General features: G+C 40.9%; 1 long non-coding RNA gene across 2 annotated transcripts; it reads right to left on the reverse strand.

Moving 5' to 3' along the window:
• Positions 1 to 5,283: 5,283 nt before the first annotated feature.
• Positions 5,284 to 11,824, reverse strand: LOC139435812 (uncharacterized). Of its 2 annotated transcripts, none has more exons than XR_011645006.1 (3): positions 11,644 to 11,824; positions 6,500 to 6,591; positions 5,284 to 6,119 (listed from the first exon to the last, which is right to left on the reverse strand). It is a non-coding gene; the product is annotated as an uncharacterized lncRNA (long non-coding RNA). The 2 variants fall into 2 exon arrangements; XR_011645005.1 differs by lacking the exon at positions 11,644 to 11,824 and adding an exon at positions 6,946 to 7,655.
• Between the last annotated feature and the right edge of the window lie 10,409 nt (positions 11,825 to 22,233).

The following is a 22,233-nucleotide window of genomic DNA, read 5'->3' on the forward strand; positions in this document are numbered from 1 at the left end:
CAAAGAAATGTGAGGCTGATTTTCTTGTTTTCTATGAAAGAGCCAAGAAAGACGTGAGTGAAAGGTATGACTTCTCTGAGAACAGCTTTCATAGTAAAGTGTCAAAGCTTGGCCTCACAACTGCTGTGTCCTATGGAGAATACAGTGATGCAGTCCAAGCCTGCAGTCTGAAAGACATTGACATGGATGGACTCTATGAGGAATATGGCATGGTGGAAGCTATTCTCAGCTCTTCAGAAATGGAAGGATGCCACAGTGAGGAGCGGTATCTCAAACTGTTTTCCAAAGCAGAAGTCCCACTTGTGAATCTGAGGAAGGTCAGCGCCTACATCTTCTCCATCCCATGTAGAAATGCCCATACAGAACGTGTGTTCTCAATGATGACCTCAGCATGGAGAAATGAGAGAAATCGTCTGGATGTGGACAGTGTCAAGGCAGAGCTGCACATTTGTGTCAACTTCACATTTGAGTGCACAGACATGTACCAGAGACTCCTTACAAACAAAAAACTCTTGGAAGCAGCCAAGAAAGGGCAAAAGTATCGAAAATAGACATTCAACTTGTGGTTAGTACACTAGTCTCATTGTGTTTTGAGTGTGAAGGATTCAGTGAAGCCAGGATAAAAACTAAAAGATAATCCCAAAGTGTCCTCCTTTTTGGTGTTATGGAAATGGCCACCCTAGCTACATAGCTAGTAGCGAGCACGTTAGTTAGCATCACATTACTTAGCCTTGTCATTTGTATTAGCCTTAACATGAAGTGAAACAGTAAGAGTAGTCATGATGGTAAGTATTTTGTGAAACATTTGAAGAGGAGCCTATCGCCCCATCCACCAGGTGCTAAGGGGGCGGGAGGTAGGCTAACGGCAGATTAGCATCTGCGATCTTTTCTACTTAATGCTATCTGCTCAAATGGTTAACATTGAACATTAAAAGATCAGATCATAAGTTGATCTGTTTTCTTTATTCTTCTCTCTTCCCAGCTCCATCCATCACGTGCTCTGTTCCTGCAGGTCCTGCTTGCTAATCAATGCTTTATTTGTTTACACAATTACAAATAAAGTCAATGTATTGTATGACATGAAGTTGTGCTTCATTCGGAGTCAATAATAAATTCATTCTGCCTTCAACTGCACAATGACTGTGGACTGCACCGACATCCATGTAGCTGCCCCCCAGTAAGATGAACCAAGCAAAGAGGGTCGCCATCATGCCCAAGGACATCCAGCTGGCCCGCTGCATCCGGAGAGAGGGCTTAGACTGACCTGAGACCAGCACACCCAAACACAACGGCTCTTTTAAGAGCCACCTACAGTTTCAAAGAGTTGCAATCCTACGTTATTATAATTATTAAACTGGTTCATGTATCACTTAGTTTACTGAACCGTGATGAATGAAAGAAATGAGTGAGGTAGTGGTTTACTGAAGTTACAAAGACATTAATATATGAGTGACAGGTCAGTGTAAACACAAGCTTCTGTCAATTATGGATCACTCAAACTATTTATATAAAAATATGTAATAAAGTTCTAAAACAAGTATTAGGTATATTCCTTGATAGCTTTTGGAGAAGGTTGTTTTTAAGTTTACTAAAATCTATCGTTTCAACTGTTTCACTTTATAAAAAGGAACAGGTGAGTATTATTGAGTTTCTTATTCTGTCAGTAAATTATCCAAATTAAATGTTTATCATTATTTTATTCAACCCTAAACAAATTGATTGTACCTTTTTAATAATGACCTTACATGGTTAAGTTAAATTAACTTCAGAAAATCAAATCTGTTCTGAGAAAAAACTAATAAATGTTTAAAGATAGGAACTTGCCATCCCACTGAAAAACAGTCCGTAGAGATTTAAAGGCGTAGTTGTAGTTCAGTCCAACGTTTCATTTGGATTCATTTCTCCAACAGTCAACTATTTTCATAAAGAATATATATATTTTTCAAAGTCAACTTTATTGTCAATCTTACTCAGTTTGTGTTTATAGACAGAGATCAAAAATACTTTTAAATCAAATAAAATTATACAATTTACAGATATGTATACAAATATATATATATATATCCTATATAATGATGGTGGACACTTCACCTCCAGCAGGGCAGATGGCTGCACAAGTCCATCGGGGGATGCTCCCAAAACACCGACTCACTCACAAAGAGACCAGACTCGAACACTGTCACCTGATAGGCCTGCACAAAAGCCTTCACCCCTTCGGCCTCGTTTACAACCCCCCAGTTGACAGCCATGACTCCGTCCAAGTTGTACCCCCCGAGCACCCTCTTCATGAGGGACGCGCATGGAGTGGATGAAAGTCCCGACCGCAGCACAGTACCAAACTTGCTGGCTGTCAACCTGCCCCGCCTGTGTAACTGCCACTTTGTCCGCTGTCCTACGGTGGCTGTCTGGATGGCAGCTTGCTGGTCTCTGCTCAATCGCATTGAGGCAAGAATTGCCTCAAGCCACCGACCCCCATGCCCCTTCACCAGCTCCGGCACGGTGACAATGGCCTGATGTTGAGGCCGCGGCTCTGGCTCAGGTGACAAAAGCCATGCCATGCCACACTGTGCGCCCCTCAGTGCAGACCTGAACCAGTCTACATCCTGAGTGGCGATGTCTCTGGCCAGTGGGTTATATGTCTCCTCTCACTGTTGGTAGAGTTGAGACACCGGCTGGACTACTTTGGAAGTGCCAGGCTTCCTCCACTGGCACTCAACATCTGTGGAGCGATCTGCCACATGGCACATATTGCCAATGCTGCAGCGTCGCTGCATTTGTACATCCCCCGTGCACAATCACAGACAGCGCTCTGTATCGCTCCATCGTCTCCCATGCAGATCTGTACAAATAAAGTAAGTACCATGTTTGTTAGCATGCTATAATAGATTGAATGAGCAATAATACAAGGATGGTCCGGATCTGGGGGTGGGAGGGGTTATTTTTGTCTGATTGTTGTTATTGTTTGTTTTTTCTGTATTTTTTGTAATGTGTGTTGTACTGGTTGTGATTGTACATTGTATTTTTCTAAATGTGTATGAATACATTTTTGAAAAACATTTGATCAACAATAAAAAAGGATTTGGTCAGGATCTAGACTCAGTGTGTAGTTTATTAATTAATCTCTACATTAGGAAAACACATACCAGTGTACCCGAGGGAGTCACGCACAGCTGTGCCTGGATAACCAAACAAATTGACAAGATAACCAAAACCCTTGAATCTACACACAGCAAATAAACTCAAATGACACAACGAGATGTAAAAGGAGATCACACATACAGTATAGTCGATATAAAACTGTTCGCTTCAATCTGAAGAGCAACTAAAACAAAACACGGGAGTTTACCTTGTTCTTGTGAACACTAATGTTATCCACAGCATACACAGAGACCACGAAGTTCTTAAGGAGAACACTAGTTACTGAAACAAAACACGTTAGTGTACCTTGTTAGCTAATGTTAGCTAGCTGACATTAACGTTACACATTGCACTCATATTACTCACCAACATCTTGTAAAGCCGGTCCCGCTGCTCTTACAGAACCGAATAACTCCCCTTTCGTGTATGTACAGCTCTCAACGTGTCCAGACTTGTAGTCACCTCGTTTTATACTTTTATTCTCATTCTGAAAGAAACAGGTGAAATTTGCTAACGTGACGGCCATCTTTGTGATGGTGACGCGTATTGTGCGAGACCAAGAGACCTGTAGTTCACTCAGCGGTTTCACACAAAAAAATGTGTAACTTCACAGTTTTACGACACATTTTAATTTTTTTGACTTGCAAAATATTCTTTTAAATTGATAAACATCATATGTGTCATTCGTGGCACAATTCAAACGGGATCAAAAGATAACCTTTCTCTCTCCATTGACTTCAATGTATAATTTTACGCTTCCGGGGTCCCATGGAGGCTCCCGGAAAGGGAGGGACTTCGCCTCTCTATAGTATAGTATCCAGCAGTGGCGTTTTCTCCTGGAGGCCAATGGAAGCCAGGCTTCCCCTGTTTTTTCGGATTGTAGTTATAATTTTAATAAATAAATAAAAACACTTCGTTTAGTTTCGGAAATTATTTGTTGTGTGTTGCTGCCGGTGTAGGTACCAGGGCTGAAGTCGAATAGTCCATTTAGCTTAGGAACCTTCCTAAAGGAGTGAAATGACCCGGAAGTCCCTCAGTGGCAGCCATGATAAGTGCCGTTCGAATTCTCTAGAATGATGAGAATGAAAGGAAAGGAGGTTTCAAACTTCCTTTATAACCTCCTTTAGCTTAGGAACCACTGGACCTCCCTAACCGACAGGAGAAGCGACAATGCTGCCCCACAATGCCTTGCAGCCGCAGCATTTGCCGTCACTCGAGTCTCGGCCGTTCACGGAAACAACCGATTATGACGGAGAAATGATATCATGAAAGTTACGGTGCTAATTAAGCATTTTAAAACATAGGTGGTAAGTTGCCAAAGTGCTTTGTTTTGAACGTTCATCAGTATTATAATCAAAAAGAGAAATATGAACGTTAGTTTTCACTGAAATTATCAAATAAAGTCAACATTTCAGTCTTTACTGAGCTGTGTGGGGTTTGTTCAACTTTTAAAAGATGTTTGAATGGTGATATACACAGTGATAGATGTTAAGGACTAACGTTTATAATAAATACATCTGTATTGATTTTAAGATCTTTAGTTCATACAATCATATGTATTGGGATCATTTGTATTAATGTGGACCGGAGGGAGAGGGTGACGAGCATAAGTTTCACTTTCCTTTTTTATTTCAATTCCAACTTTGGTCCTGAAGAATATGTTTCTCTGTTGTCCACGTTCATAAAGCAAAGCAGCAGCATCAGAGCACGGTGCAGAGTCTCTAGATGAGTTTACAGTAGTCCGTCGTTCTTATTAAACATCCATGTTGTAGTCCGCTGTATAGAAAACTGTGGTTTCCATAGTTTCCCCACAGCAGCAGACGCACACAATCATAGATATATATAAACACTAGATGACTCACCCGCGCTGCTGGCCAATTGAGACCGACGTTGCCACTTGGCCGCCATCTTGCTACAGGCAGTTCTCTCATTCATAACATTATGGTTTACTATTTAAATAACCATAGCTTGCTCAATTTTCAACCAATTTTCAAACGGTTTGGTTTTTTATAAACATCAAAGATGTAGTTATGATACTGCATACTTATAATCATGGACTTTCATATGAAAATAACATTAATCAGATAAAGCAATAGCCATACACACACACACACACAAGGTATTTATATTAAATATTTGCCGGTGTATATATTTCCATTTATTTTATTATATTGTTAATATTTCAAATAAATTATAAAATTAAAATACATTTATATTTTATATATAAAAATCGGTCTCATGTTACCACTCTGTAAGCCAAGAGTTGTTAATTTAGCAATGCCTTAGCTTTAAGAACAGGGACACAACTAATGACAATAGCATATGTTGGTATATTATTTAGATATTCACACCTTTATCAGAAGAACCAAACCAACATAAAATGTGCTCACAGACAGGCCAGTTCTGTCTCATTTATCACAATTATTTTTGACATGAGATCTTCATATCATCCTAGTTTTGTATTTAGTTTCTAGATTTGTAAACAAATCCAGAACCTTTGAAATATGTTATTGAAAAAAGACCAAGAATAATATAAACTGTACCATGTGTCCTTTTGTGTCCTTCTGTAGTCCATTTGTGGTTTGTCTTGTCTCACCCCGGCTGATATATCACAAAATCCACTGTTTAAATTGTTCCCTATATTTACAATTTAAACATAAACTATCCTATGTGTCCTTGGGTGTTATGAAAGGCGGCCCCCCAAAATAAATGTATTATTATTATTAAGAAGAACACATGGCACACCAACAATCAATCACCGTCCAGCCTCAGCTTTGGTATTCTTTCACAACCATGTTATGGGTTTATTAGACTGAGCAAACATAAACATATGTGGGGAACATAGTGCTGTGTCTCCTGTCCGGTCAAATTCCTCACTCCTGAAGTGCTCACTGCAGAGCAGTGTCCTGTCACAGGAAACAAAACCGTCCCTTCTTTGGGCGAGTTCCCACTGCCTCCTCCTCTCTTTGGTTTTGGGAAACCTTAAAAACATGAGAAAGGTAGCCAGATATATAAATTATTGTCAACATGTTCCTCCCTTCTTTCCTTTAACATTAAGGGTAGGACAAAAATACACACCGAAATTATCATATTTTTGGTATGTATGCATGTATGCATAGCCTACTTTAAGAATAAGACAACCACACTAAGAGTAATAAAAAAGGTGTCCAATAGAAACATTAAATAATTGTGTAAAAAATGGTAACAACATATTCTAAAGAGGCTGGGTCAACAACAATCTTGCAATACTATTATCTCACATAGCCCCACTGATCCTGTGTAGCAGGACTTGTAATGTACATACATCCACTAAGTAATTAACGATTATCCTAATTGTAGTCATAATATTGTCATATCTTACACGTGAAAGGTGATCCCACGGGTTCTTGTTTCCAGACTGCGGTGATTAGAGCATCCGTAGGCTGCACAAAAGTCCGGCATAGTCAGGTACTTCTGTAAACACAAAGCCAGCAAATTCCTGTATCATAATGCAAGATGTTTTTAACAAGCCAAACCACTTGGAAGAAATCATGTGTAACTTAAGTTGTGTTGAAAAGAAAGAGCAGTTCTGCCTCTCCCACTGGTGTAAAGTTGCTGGGTGAACTTTGTAATACTAGGTCTCACTGACAGCCTCTTGTTATTAGCCAGCTAATAAATACAACCACATACACAAAGAAAAGCTGCCATTTCAACATGTCCAAGCATCCTGTATCATAGCCATGCTAATCATGTTTATAATAAACCAAACCGTTTGTAAATCAGTCAAGATTTCAGTGAGTTAAGAGTATTTTTGTGCAGATCACTCACCTGACAACAGCTACCATAACGCGAACCAGAGTAACTGTTGACTGTGGCAAGATGGCGGCCGGTCAGCTACGCTGGAAAATCTCCCATGAGCCATCTAGTGTTTATATATTGTGACTACCCTGGCCCTTTCTCATTTTATCAAATCCCCCTCCTCGACTCCTCGGTCCTCCGGTAGTGACCCGGAAATGAATTTCAGCGCGCCATGTTGAAGGACATCTCATTTCTCTAAATGCACTTCGAGGACCGAGGATCGAGCGTCGAGCGTCGAGGAGGCTCTCTGGAGGAGCTATGACCGAGGATACACTGATGGGTCCTCCACGGTCCTCCACGGCTGCTTCGTGGATGCATTTCCGGCAACAGAGATGTTTCAAAGACTCGTGACGCACGGCCGGACTTATCTCAGCCAATGACAGCTCTGCATGCATCCCCTGGATATTATTTTATTAACTGCTTTCATCGCGACGCGATGTTTACAGTGAGAACAGCTGTGAGGTCCGTGCAGAAAGCAGAGCAGTGTGTATAATATATATCACTCAGTAGAACAGGCCTACTCTTTTTGCTTTAGTTTAGTAGATATCTACAAACAAAGAGTCGATATTTTTCTAAAACCATTTAGTGCTTCACAATAAAATACACCACGGCTGTAGCCTGTTTTAGGAGCTGTATATGCGTGTGTGTGGTGTAGGTGTGTGTGGTACAGTGTGTGCATAGATGCAGCGGACAGACAGGTGTCAGTTGGTTTGGTGTCCTCTGCTTACTTTTAATACTTGTAAATAAAACTTTTGGCCCGTAATTTATTTTCCACATTGTAGCAACCAGAGAGGGGGGGGGGGGGGATATATCCAGTCTCTGATAGTGTTACGTTATTATGAGAGTGCTCTGCTTGATTCTGAAATTGTATATATTTATATAAATATATACATATATATATGTGTGTGTGTGTGTCCGCATCTGTAGCCATTATTGTCTCATTATACCGCACTGTGAATGAATCAAAGTAAATATATAAGTCGTCATGAACACATCTGTCCATCAGACAGAGGGCTGCTGTGCCTCCTGTCATCATTAATGGACGTCTCTTTAAAATGACCACACAGAGGAGAGGAGTTCTCATTTCTCTAACCGCCTGCTGCTTCCCCTCCTCTCTCCTCGGTTCCCCTCCTCGGCTCCTCCGCTCGCATCTCCTGTGGGCGGGACTAAGTATCGAGGATAGGAGTCGAGGAGGGGAGTTCGAGAAATGAGAAAGGGCCCTAGTCACTACCCGATCCGTCCCCCTGCCCGATCGGTACTGCGCATGTGCGAGATGGTCCGCCATATTGGACAACTCCAGACGGCAACACAAGATGGACACTTGACACAGTGGCTTTTAGCAAAGCTCAAAAAGAAAACTCGAGAAAGATGAGTTATTGTTATTACAACGTGACTTCATAAAAGAGTAACCCCATAAAAAGAGTTGTTAAATAATAGTGAAGTCACGTTGTAATAACAATAACTAATCTCTCTCGGTTTTTCTTTTTGAGCTTTGCTAAAAGCCACTGTGTCAAGTGTACATCTTGGGTTGCCGTCCGGACTTCCGGACCACCTCGCACATGCGCAGTACCGATCGGGCAGGGGGACGGATCGGGTAGTGACACGAGGGTCCCCCCAGTGTCTCAGGCAGAGGCGGATTTAGGATTGTAGGAGATCCGGGGCTTAGCCCAGGAGTTGTTGGGGGGGGGGGTGCAGGGGTAAAGTGCTATTTTTTTTACAAGTGGGGGGTGGACCAAACATCCTTTAGGGGGGTCGTCGCCTCCTCTTCCCCCCGGGAAGATTTTGTTTTAAATATTGAAGTTAAAAGCATCAATCTGGTGCACTTTGAGAGCAACATTAACCCTACCTTAATAATACCTTAAAGGGGACATATCATGCTATATTTGAACAATATATTGTAGGGCCATACCTATATAAAGTATATAAATAGTTTTTCTTTAAAAAAAAAACAGATCCTGCATTTTAGCCATGCCTCATTTCGCTCTATTTGCTCTTTCCAGCGCTGTTTTTGCAGGGGGCTGATTCTGTGAGCTGCACCACGCCCCCCTGCAGGAGAGGGGCGCGTGCTCTGAGATCAGCTGCTGGGCTGCAGCGGGGAGAAGAGGGGGAGAAAAAGAGATCTCCGTCCTCCGTGTTTTATTCTTATATTATTATATAGAGTCGTTATTCATTTGTTTTAAAGCTCAATAAATAACAAAGAAGACCTTTGACCGGCACTTTTCTAATTTTGTCCGGAAGATTTAAACTTTAACGGACATGTTGACCGGCGAAATAAAAATCGAACTGAAACTCTGCCGCATGGTCCCCTCGTTCCTTGGAAGAGGAGGGTGTTTGTCATCTGCTGGTGGACTACCGGAGAGAATTACAGCGAGGGAGGGATTGCATTGAATTACAGCAGCGGGAGCAAACGCTTGCCTCGGGGAGGGAGAGAAAGAGCCAGAGCAGAGTATAAACAGAAGGGCTACCATGCGTGGGAAGTCTTCTTCGCTGCTTTTGTGGCAGACAGCGCCACTTACAGGCCTGGCATATGTACTACAGCGTCTCCAGCGCAATGGCCGGCCGTGGCCCAACCCCACATTCCCCTGATAGGTGGAGAATTGACCAATAAGCGGAGCACCACTTCTGTGACGTAGAAAATAATTCAAGATCAGTCTGTATCAGGTCCGTTGCAGCCCCGTTTTTAGAGATTTGGGTATGGAGGAAAAGAGAGAGGGTTGTGTTTTCTGACACTTGGTGAGTTCCCTGGAACACCGGGGACTAGGGGTGTAACGGTTCACAGAAGTCACGGTTCGGTTCGTACCTCGGTTTGGGGGTCACGGTTCGGTACAACATGAAAAAGCAAAAAAAAGTCCCAAATGCATAATTCCAGGTTTGTTGTTATTTACTTTTGAACAGTAGTGCAAGTTTCAGTTTAAAAATAAGGAACTCTGACATTTTGAATAATTAACTGTATTAAACAGTTAAAAACAAACCACAAACAGTACCACACACACTCAGATGGCCATAGTATCTATAATGGCTGATGTCAAACAAAAAGGTTTCATCAAGCTGTAAAACTAAAAAGATATTACATCATAAATAATAAGAAAGTGTTTCAAGTCGTTGAAAAAATATGCCAAAATCTCCCGTTATTTATTTTGGTCTCTCGGCTTTCATGTCTATTGGCTTCTTAAAAACAGCGGGGATCAGCTGTTGAACTGCTGTTGTCTTTTGCCGGGCTCCGGTGATTGGCAAATCTGGGTGATGCCTTCTGATGTGATTTAGCATGTTTGGCGTGTGTTCTATTAGCATACCGCACCGCTATCGAACAACGCCGACACACCGTCCTCTTCCGATCCACTGCGCATTGCTTATCGTTTTATAGATCTATTCTCATCCACCATCTTTGTTTGTGACGTAAAGAGTGTAAGAGTCACGTTTCTGAATCGGGCACTCTGAGTGGATGCAGTCACAGCCAATCGGATTCAGAGTGTTGCCTGTCAGTTCCGTTGCCTGTCAGTTCCGTTGCTATGGTTCCGTTGTTATGTGTACTGAAACGAGAGCCGGTATAATTCCATGCGCGAAAACAAAATAAAAATTGGAATACGTTATTTTAGTGTCTTAAAAGTACACTGAGGTATGAAGGGTTAACGTTACATCTTAGAATAATCTTTAGTCATGTTCTGTATACATACTAACATATAAGGGTATTGACTTAGTGTGGTTTATCTTTTTGTCGCTGCTTTTAATTTAAACTGAGCTGTTGTGTTCATCAGTAAAGTGGAACTTCTGTGTGAACTATTCATATCTTAAACGGCACTGTAACTTTGTATTCATGTATTTTTTCTTTTAATGTTTCTTTTATTATCTTTTACTGTTTTTAAATGCCTTTGTCTGAATGTCTTTCATTTTTGTAAAGCACCTTGAATTGCCTTGTGTTGAAAGGTGCTATATAAATAAACTTGCCTTGCCTTGGTTTCTCCATGTTTACTAGCTATAAGATTAACGTTACAGTACATCACTCTTTTTCACTTCTTACTCAGTCAGCCAGAGGGCAGATATCACCATTAGATTCACAAACCTGAAACATCATCCATGTCTTCACTGCTGGTGATGACATTGTTGTCAGTTGCTGATACTGCTGCTGCTGCTGCTGCTGCTGCTGCTGCAGCTGCAGCTGCTGCAGCTTGTGGCGCCTGCTTCGATGAAAATAACTTTCTAATATCCATAACTTTATAGGCTATTAGCTTAAAACTCGTCAGGCACTAGGAAGGATCACTTCTTCTTCAGGGCAGGGAAGGCTAAGTGAAACATCCGGGGCTTTTCAGAAAACATCCGGGGCTTGAGCCCAAGTAGCCATACCCTTTTAACGGTAAGAAACTCAGCTAACTGACAATGTGAACCATTTTTAGCTAAAAGAAACACAAGAGTAATACCAAGCCTTTGAATTAGCATGGAGCGAAAAAATGCTAACTAATGCTAACGGACTTTTGCACAGCACTCACGGTAGAAATGCCCTTATTACTTATCGTAACTGCACAAACAAGATATCCGATTAAAGCTGAGACTCCACAGATTCCACACATGTAATGTCATCACTGTAGGACCCCGAATTCCTGGAGCTATCAGCCAGAAAAGAGAAAGTAAACAACAACCGGTTTCAAAAATATTACAATAATTACGTCTTACCTTTTTTGATTTGTGATCAAAAGTTGTGTTCAACGGAATAAAAACGCCGCTCAAGGTTAATCCAATGTCTTTGTGTCACGTAGACATTTTTACTGATAATCCATCATCATATTTATGGCAATATACTGGGTATAAAGTTTTGCCGTCCAGGCTTGTACTTTCAGATATGTTTTCGTTTGCTTCTCTATTACGTCCGCAATGGTAATATTTACGTGGATTTGGGAACTGCCCATCGATTCTATTGGATGTAATGGTTAAGAAAAAGGTGTAAATCACCCAAATCGACCAATGGGTTCCAGAGATATGGTCCTGCGTAAAGTATAAAGAATGCCAGCCAGCTTAAGTACATTACGCAGCAGACTTTACTTATCGTTTACTACCTAAGGAAGCAGGACCCAGAGCGCACGGAGCACAGAGCGGACAGCAGATAACGGAATTGCAGTTTTATTGCTTATAGATTATCAGAACATTTCAAAGAGGACACAGCCACATTGGATATTAACCTATGGATTAACTACATCATCATTTGTTATGGTTTTAATCAGTGGTGTAGTGGAGATTTTTTTACTGGGGGGACGCTATTTTAAATTAGGTCATCCCAAACAAGTGCGCACGCGTGCAGTGCACTCACAAAACGGGCAGACAGGTCCACAGAAAGTACGGGTATGCTTAGTCCTACTTTACTTACTGTACTGCAAAAAGCAGACGGCGCTGTGCTCAACAGACACACACAGACTCAAAACCATGGACACACTGGCACATACGTTACATAAACAATGTATAGGCCTAAATTGCATAAACTACAGTATTGCAACTAAGCAGACAGCGCTGCTTTTCTCTCTCTCTCTATCTCCACTTTCAAAATCTATTTAAAACTCATAACAAACAAACAAAATTCCCAAAGTTGTCCTTAAATTAACTTATTAAATAAACAAAACGAAAAATATATATAGCCTACTAATGCAAACATTGAATCTGGACTGGAAATTATTCTGATTAGGCCTAGCCTACATTGCAAATAAGCAGACAGCGCTGCTTTTTTTTTCACACACACACACACACACACACACACACACACACACACACACACACACACACACACACACACACACACACACACACACACACACACACACACACACACACACACACACACACACACACACACACACACACACACACACACACACACACACACACACACACACACACCTTGCGTTTTGAAGACTGATACATCAGATATGGATGAACAAACTTTGCAGCCCAGTTTCCCAGCTTTGCAGTCTATCCAAGGGTATGTGTTCCTCCGCCACATCTCCTCCGTCCATACCTCTGGGAAAGGTGAGCTTGAGCTAGCCAGGGGAACGTTGCTAGCGCAGCTAACGTGCACGTTAGCTAGTATTATCCACGTCTTTAGGCGGCTCTTCTGATGATGTACTGTAGTAGCTACTAGTAGCAGCTTCACTTGTAGCTTCGGTGCTGCTAGACTCTTTCTTCTTGTGAATTATATTCTTTTTAGAAAAGAAGTCAAGTAAAAAATGTTTGCCTGCCATTATAGAGCTTTTTCGTTAGTGTTCTTGAGGGAAAGAGCTGCCGCAAAATCGGCGGGCGGTAAACTGGCCGTGGGTGTGTCACTGACACACCCCCAGCTCGCCGCGGGGTCACGAGCCTGATGACTAATCATAATTCTGGAAATCGTTTTTAGTTTTTATTATAATTACTGTGAAATGTATTATGTTTTTGTCATTATTACAACAAATACACACTTGCAACTGATAAGACTAGCAATGATTTTATATTTATTAGACTATTACAAAAAAGATCATGCTCCAAATAAGTGGGGGTACGGCGTACCCCCGCGTCCAACGCCCACTACACCACTGGTTTTAATGCCATTGAAGACCAGTTTAGACCAGACAAAGAGGAAGGTGAGCCATGTTAGCCTAGCGCATGTTAGTACCTAGTGTCACTTGTTTTGATGTACGTTTTTGTTGATAACGTCGCAAGTTTGTATCTTTCAGTGTTGAGGTGAGCACTGTTAGATTCTCTGTCTTTACGATCATAAACAATGTGTTGGATGTGCAGCTAGGATAAGTAATAAGGGAGCTAGGAGTGATTTTCGGTGCAGTAATAGGTTAGCATTTTTCGCTCGGGGATAATTTAGAGGCTCACCGTTAGCATTGTGTGTTTTTTTTGAAAAAATAAATGAAAAAGATCAGTTAAATTAGTTTTTTTCCCGTTATATGGATATAAAATATTCATAGTTTATTATTAAATAAATATTAAGGTTCTTTAGACGTTGTTTCCTGCAAATGACCTAGCCTAAGAGGATAACAGAGTATGTTTTTATATATATATTTTTTTTTTTTTCACAACAGTTGTATTTGGATGGAATGAATACCTATAGTGATAATTCAAAGTAATACAATTATTTTTACAGTGAAAAAGTTCAAATGGAACTGATGGTTCCCAAATTACCCAGAGGTGAGTCCGCCTGGACTTTATTTTTCTAAACCTCTCTAAAAAGGTCAAATTTCACTTGTTTTGCATCAATCTTGATACAGGGTACTTATTATATGTTATAGTTTGGATTCCTAAAGCTTTTAGTCTACTAACCCCATCATTCAAGGGTGGTTTTCACTATAAGTAATGGTTTTTTTTTAGGCGGACATTAGAATTTACATGTTTTTACTATGTTCCATCTGAATTTACTTTAAAATATAAACATCTATATTGATTCTGACACTTCTACATCCAACTCACAGATGTAACCTTGCTTTGAGAGAAAATATGATTAATTTAACCCTTTTAGAAGTGAAGATATAGTCTTTGTTGTGTTAGTGGCATTTTCGAGCCTGAAACCTGAAAAACAGGCTCAGGGCTTAAGAGGTTAAATTTGTGTCAACCACAGACCTTATTTCGAGCTATTTTCCAAAACCCTATGGAGAAAATGCATTGCTTTTTGACGAAGGAACCGGAAGTGCTAAAAATGCTAACTTACTTCCGGCTTTTACGACGCGTCACTGCGGTTCTAGTTTCCCCACAGCAGCAGACGCACATTCATGACGTCCGCTGGCGCATCATAAACACGTCGGATAGTGAAAGTGCATTCGGATTCTCTAAAGTAGCGCAGTCTCTTCTCCTAAGTCCTTTTGAATTCTCCTATCCACTATCCCTTAACCCCGTGACGTTTCACTCAGAGGTCAAGGAATAGGGTTAGAATTTAGGAGCTGATTTTTGGATTATCGGAACGCAACCCTGGTGCTCAACCTTTTTTTGTTTTTTTTATAATTAGAAAATTATAAAAGTAGGGTAGACATGTGGATATTATCCGGCTTAACAAAACGTGCATTTATCTAACAGGTACCTTTCACACAGATCTTATTTTGAGCTATTTTCTAAAATCCCAAGGAGAAATATCATTGCTTTTTTGTGGAGGGAAGCCATGCGCAGCTTACTTCCTGGTTTTAGGAGGCGTCACTGCACCTCTCTCGTCTCCTCTTCACACACCACACTTTTCGCGGCACACGTACTTACAGCCAATCAGCTCTGAATTATGTGAGATGATGTATGGTGGGGATGGCAGCTCAGTGCCCCTATGGTCATTATTTGTTGCCACACACATTAAATAGGACAATACTCTGAGCATGCACAGTGTAGTTTTTATAGTCACCGTTCACTTAGACAGTGAGAGGGAGGGGCAGGATCAGGTTTTGTCCCACATGGCTCTAAACAGCTCAATAGGCACACACTGTAGACACTAATTAGAAGAACACAGACTAAAACAGCAATGTACAGACAAATCAGATGATTAACCATGATCTTAAAATATATTTTGTATATTTTGTTATTTATTTTTTGCATTTGTTTGTAATAATTATTTGTAATACTTTCTGCTGACACTAGGTGAGGAAGATGAAAAATGTAAATTAAACATTGTTGAGAAAATGCTGCATCTCTTGCATTTATTGACATAGAGGAGTCTTATTGTTTACCTTTTTAATATAATTTTTGTAATTTTCAATTGCTTGGTTTTCGTGAAATTAGCTTGTTTTCCTATTAAAGTGTAACAGATTGATGCATCTCCACAGATCATCTTAAAGGCTTCGGAATCCCCCCCATGGTAGTTAAAAAACTGTCAAAACTAGGGCCCCCAAACAGCATCTTGTATAGGGCCCCCAAAAAGCTAGAAACGACCCTGCATCACTCTCACCGCTGTTAGAAAGTAGCAAGCAACTGAAGCAAGTGCAATTATGGAGGGTGGAGATTTGGAGTATTTAATCAAAAATAATTGTACTAAACTTCCGCTACAGCAGCAACAACAAATACAATCTGATGACAGGCCAATGCCCAAACTGGAGCTGTGTATAGCGAGGAAAAAAGGAGCGAATCGGACGTAAAACGTTAAAGGTCTCCTGATTTAGTTTGTGAATGAATGCTTATTAGAGTTTGGGCTGGAGAGTGCGTGCGGACCTGTCAGTTAGATAACAGGCGTGTGTAAGTCCTGCATCTGTATGATACAAATGTGTGTAAAATGATACCGGGTGCTCTAATCACTCATCTGGTTACGTTATTATATTGACCACCACACCCAAAGAAAGGACGTATTATTGGCTTCCTCTAATCTTTTTCCCACGCCACCAGTTATTTCAGCCGGGCCGGCTAAAATGATTGGTCGTGCTTTTTACAGCACTACAGCTTCCACAGATGACATTTTGTTATGGATTTTTTGTCAAAGCACTTCAGATATTCATTGCTATCGGGATGTTAAGAGCATTCCATGGAATATAACAAAAAGTGTATAGCCGGTTTCTCAAACTTACCTAACCCACCTTTAAATGTATCTGGGTTTGGAAATTGTTGGTAACATCTGTTATAGAATACAAACAAAAACAATGTTTTATGTATTCTATATAATAGACGGACGGACAGACGTGCAATAGATGCCGTGTGTAAATCGAAGAGATAATACATTTACAACATAGGTAGTCCAAATGTTTGGAAATGCATTTGTGTATAATAGGAAGATGAATCCATGAGGATATCCATCCAGGACTTATGAACCAGGACCACAGCCACGACTCAAGATCCAGGGCTCGCGATCCAGGACACAGGACCGCAGCAACAGGATCATCCATGACTCCAGATCCCGGCGTATATAGACACCAAAAAGAAAGACATGTGGGGAAGCTGGGTTAATCGGAACATGAGAGGACACAGGTATAGACAGAGAGAAGGAAGAAGTAAGATGTCCCCCGACAAACTAAGCCTATATCAGCAAAACTAGGGGCTGAATCTAATCAGCCCTAACTATAAGCTTTATCAAAAAGGAAGGTCTTAAGCGCACTCTTAAAAATGGATAGGGTGTCTACCGCCCGAACACAAACTGGAAGCTGATTCCACAAATGTGGAGCTTGATAAGAAAAGGCTCTGCCTCCCATTGTACTTTTAGAGACTCTAGGAACAACCAACAACCCTGCATTCTTGGAACGCAATGCCCTAGTAGGACAGTAGGGTATAATGAGTTCTTTAAGGTAAGATGGCACCTGCCCATTAAGGGCTTTGTAGGCGAGAAGAATAATTTTAAATTCTATCCTGTGTTCTATAGGGAGCCAGTGTAAGGCAGCCAGAAGAGGAGTAATGTTGTCCCTTTTCCTAACTCTGGTTAGTACACGAGCCGCAGCATTTTGAATCAGCTGAAGCGACTTGACTGACTTCTTGGTACTCCCTGATAATAAAGAGTTACAATAATCCAGCCTTGAAGTAACAAATGCATGGACTAGTTTCTCTGCATCGTTTTGAGGCAAGATATGCCTGAGTTTTGCAATGTTACGTAGATGGAAGTAGGCGGTCCTTGAAATTGATTTTATGTGGGCGTTAAAGGATACATCCTGATCAAATATAACACCAAGATTCCTTACAGTCTCACTGGAGGCCAAATTAATGCCATCCATAGTTAGTATATCTTTAGATAATTTGTTTTGTAGATTCTTCGGGCCGAGTACAATAACTTCAGTTTTTGTCGTGTTTAACATAAAAAAGTTTAAGGTCATCCACGTTTTTAAGTCCTTGAGGCAGTCTTGAATTTTATTTAGATGATTAATTTCATAAGGCTTGATTGATAAATATAGTTGAGCATCCGCATAACAATGAAAGTTTACAGAATGATTCCTTATAATATTGCCTAACGGAAGCATATATAATGTGAACAAAATAGGTCCGAGCACTGAGCCCTGTGGCACTCCATGGCTAACTTTGGTTTGCGTGGAAGATTCATCGTTAACACGTACAAACTGAGAGCGTTCAGATAGATAGGACCTAAACCGGCCTAAAGCAGTTCCCTGTATGCCAACTAAGTGCTCTAGTCTTTGCAATAGGATATCATGGTTGATTGTATCAAATGCAGCACTGAGATCGAGCAAAACAAGAATAGAGACAAGTCCCTTGTCTGAGGCTATTAGAATGTCATTTGTGACTTTAACCAGAGCTGTCTCTGTGCTATGATGTGTTCTAAAGCCAGACTGAAAGTCTTCAAATAAATCATTGTTTTTTAAGTAATCACACAACTGTTTTGCGACTGCTTTCTCAAGAATCTTTGAGAGGAACGGAAGATTAGAAATAGGTCTATAGTTGGCTAAAACCTCTGGATCGAGGTTGTGCTTTTTAAGAAGCGGTTTTATCACTGCTACTTTGAATGATTGTGGAACATAGCCTGATAATAAAGACATATTCATAATATTTAATAAAGAAGTGCTAATTAATGGAAAAACTTCCTTCAACAGCTTAGTTGGAATTGGGTCTAACATGCACGTTGATGGTTTAGAAGAGAGAATCATTGAATGTAATTGTTCAAGGTTTATGGCTGAAAAGCATTCTAGTTTACTATCTAGTGTAATATTAGAACTTATGTTTCCGGGAGCTGTTGATAACACTATACTGGTCAAAGGCAAGAGGTCATTAATTTTGTTTCTAAGAGTAACAATTTTATCATTAAAAAAGCACATAAAATCATTACTACTGAGTGCTATAGGAATAGAAGGCTCAATGGAGCTGTGGCTCTCTGTCAGCCTGGCTACAGTGCTGAAACGAAATCTTGCATTATTCTTATTCTCATCTATTAATGAAGAGTAGTAGGCTGCTCTCGCTTTATGCAGTGCTTTCTTATATTCATTGAGAGTAATATGCCAAATTAAACGAGATTCTTCAAGTTTAGTGGAACGCCATATCCTTTCAAGTTGTCTCGACTTTTGCTTTATTCTGCGGGTTTCGGCATTATGCCATGGAGCTAATCGATGTTGTTTTATTTTCTTCTTTATCAAAGGAGCAACAGAGTCTAATTTTATTCGCAGCGCATCTGTAGCACTATCAACAACATGATCAATTTGGGGTGGTGTACATTTTGTATAAGTTTCCTCCCCTACATGCAGACATGCTATCGAGTTAAGTATTGGTAGAATCTCTTCCTTAAATGTGGCTATAGCACTAACAGATAGGTTTCTGCTGCAGGAGCTTTTGACTAATGCTTTGTAGTCTCGTAACAGTACTTCAAAAGTTACTAAGAAATGGTCGGATAAAGCAGGATTATGCGGTTCGACTAATAGTTGCTCAATTTCAATATCATAAGTCAGAACAAGGTCGAGAGTGTGATTATAGCAGTGGGTTGGTTTATTTACACTCTGACAGAAACCAACATAATCTAATATAGAGTTAAATGCAACAGTAAGGCTATTTTTATCATCGTCAACATGAATATTAAAGTCACCTACGATAATTACTTTATCTGTTTTAAGAACCAAAGTTGATCAAAACTCAGAGAATTCGGATAAGAATTCTGAATAAGGACCTGGTGCACGGTACACTGTAACAAATAAGATTGGCTGCAAAGTTTTCAAGGTCAGATGTGTAAGACTAAACACGAGACTTTCAAAGGAGGTATCATTTAATTTTGGTTTAGTATTGATAAGTAAACTTGAGTCAAAGACGGCTGCAACTCCACCTCCTCGGCCCGTGCCTCGGGCAATATGAGTATTGATATCATATGGCTGGGTGGAGTGGCCTCATTTATGCTGACATATTCTTCATGTCTCACCCAAGTTTCAGTGAGACAGCATATATCAATATTATAATCTGATATTAAATCATTTACCAATATTGCTTTAGATGCTAGAGATCTTATTTTTAAGAGACCACATTTAATCTTGCTGTTTTGTTGCACTGTAGTAGTTGTTAGATTTACTTTTATTAGGTTATTATGTATGACACCTCTATTAGGTTTTACCTTAAATTGTCCTTGGGCAGACGCACACACCGCTAATATTGGGTATATAAAGTAAACTTGCTTTTTAATTATTCAACAGAAAAGCCAGTCCAGAAAACCCAGTCCAGAAGGGCCAATCATTTCAGATGAAAGGCAGACAGGTAGACAGGTAGACAGACAGGTTGGTTGTTTTATAATATTATTAATTAATTATAATTCTTTTGTCAGAGAATTTATTTAATAGATTGTATTGTATACTTTCAACAATATAACGAAAAGCTTCTCAAACCAATCACATCTAGCTTTTAATTTGTGTTGGCATTGCATTATGCGTTCATTCAAAACAATTTAAAAAAAGAATATTTCTTTAACCATAATAAACTATCTTTTCCTAATTTAACTAAACTATAGTTCTAATACTTGGTAGAAAGAAATGTCTTGAATGTGTGTCATTTTGTCTCATCTGATGCATTTTCAAACTACCTGAGATATGACAGATCTCTGCAATGTGTCTGTTCACTCATTTCTACACTAAACACATCCAGCTCTGATTAAAACTTCTTATAACAATGATTCATCATTTCTACAATACTTTATGAAAGATGACCAATGATTTCTTTGAATAAACTGAGTCAAAATGACTGCAGCAGCTGAGATGCTGTTTCTGTTTCCTCTATTGTGTCGTGTTCACTTTTCAAAATCCACTTCGCCGCTGTTGTGTGTATGCATGCTTATGCATTTGTGTGTGTGTGTGTGTGTGTGTGTGTGTGTGTATGGGGGGGGAGACAGGGGAGGGGGAGCCAGGAGCTAGTGCTGACATGACTAATGCTGGGATCAGCTCCCATTCATACTTCCAAAGCTGAACTGGAAACACACATAGTATCCTCCTGCTCCATTATAGCTGAAAGTGTGCCTCTTGGCAATGTGTATGTTGTGTGTATGTGTGTGTATATGTGTGTGTGTGTGTGTGTGTGTGTGTGTGTGTGTGTGTGTGTGGTGTGTGTGTGTGTGTGTGTGGTGTGTGTGTGTGTGTGTGCGTATGTGTGTGTGTGTATTCAGAAGTATTGGCCATGTATATAAATGCACCATGATTGGTCTGAGGATGCTGGAATGTCAAAGAGAAAAGCCAAACAATTGCCAAATATTGCTCTGTTTCAGCTGCTATTGGCTGCTTAGCCGTGTGGAGAAGGAGGTGCTATGTGTTCCCCTAAGTGTTCTGTGCTGCTTAGCCGTGTGGAGAAGGAGGTGCTATGTGTTCCCCTAAGTGTTCTGTGCTGCTTAGCCGTGTGGAGAGGAGGTGCTATGTGTTCCCCTAAGTGTTCTGTGCTGCTTAGCCGTGTGGAGAGGAGGTGCTATGTGTTCCCCTAAGTGTTCTGTGCTGCTTAGCCGTGTGGAGAGGAGGTGCTATGTGTTCCCCTAAGTGTTCTGTGCTGCTTAGCCGTGTGGAGAGGAGGTGCTATGTGTTCCCCTAAGTGTTCTGTGCTGCTTAGCCGTGTGGAGAGGAGGTGCTATGTGTTCCCCTAAGTGTTCTGTGCTGCTTAGCCGTGTGGAGAGGAGGTGCTATGTGTTCCCCTAAGTGTTCTGTGCTGCTTAGCCGTGTGGAGAAGGAGGTGCTATGTGTTCCCCTAAGTGTTCTGTGCTGCTTAGCCGTGTGGAGAAGGAGGTGCTATGTGTTCCCCTAAGTGTTCTGTGCTGCTTAGCCGTGTGGAGAAGGAGGTGCTATGTGTTCCCCTAAGTGTTCTGTGCTGCTTAGCCGTGTGGAGAGGAGGTGCTATGTGTTCCCCTAAGTGTTCTGTGCTGCTTAGCCGTGTGGAGAGGAGGTGCTATGTGTTCCCCTAAGTGTTCTGTGCTGCTTAGCCGTGTGGAGAGGAGGTGCTATGTGTTCCCCTAAGTGTTCTGTGCTGCTTAGCCGTGTGGAGAAGGAGGTGCTATGTGTTCCCCTAAGTGTTCTGTGCTGCTTAGCCGTGTGGAGAAGGAGGTGCTATGTGTTCCCCTAAGTGTTCTGTGCTGCTTAGCCGTGTGGAGAAGGAGGTGCTATGTGTTCCCCTAAGTGTTCTGTGCTGCTTAGCCGTGTGGAGAAGGAGGTGCTATGTGTTCCCCTAAGTGTTCTGTGCTGCTTAGCCGTGTGGAGAAGGAGGTGCTATGTGTTCCCCTAAGTGTTCTGTGCTGCTTAGCCGTGTGGAGAAGGAGGTGCTATGTGTTCCCCTAAGTGTTCTGTGCTGCTTAGCCGTGTGGAGAGGGAGGTGCTATGTGTTCCCCTAAGTGTTCTGTGCTGCTTAGCCGTGTGGAGAGGAGGTGCTATGTGTTCCCCTAAGTGTTCTGTGCTGCTTAGC

Source organism: Pseudochaenichthys georgianus, chromosome 19 (assembly GCF_902827115.2).
Source record: "Pseudochaenichthys georgianus chromosome 19, fPseGeo1.2, whole genome shotgun sequence".
Classification (NCBI taxonomy): domain Eukaryota; kingdom Metazoa; phylum Chordata; class Actinopteri; order Perciformes; family Channichthyidae; genus Pseudochaenichthys; species Pseudochaenichthys georgianus.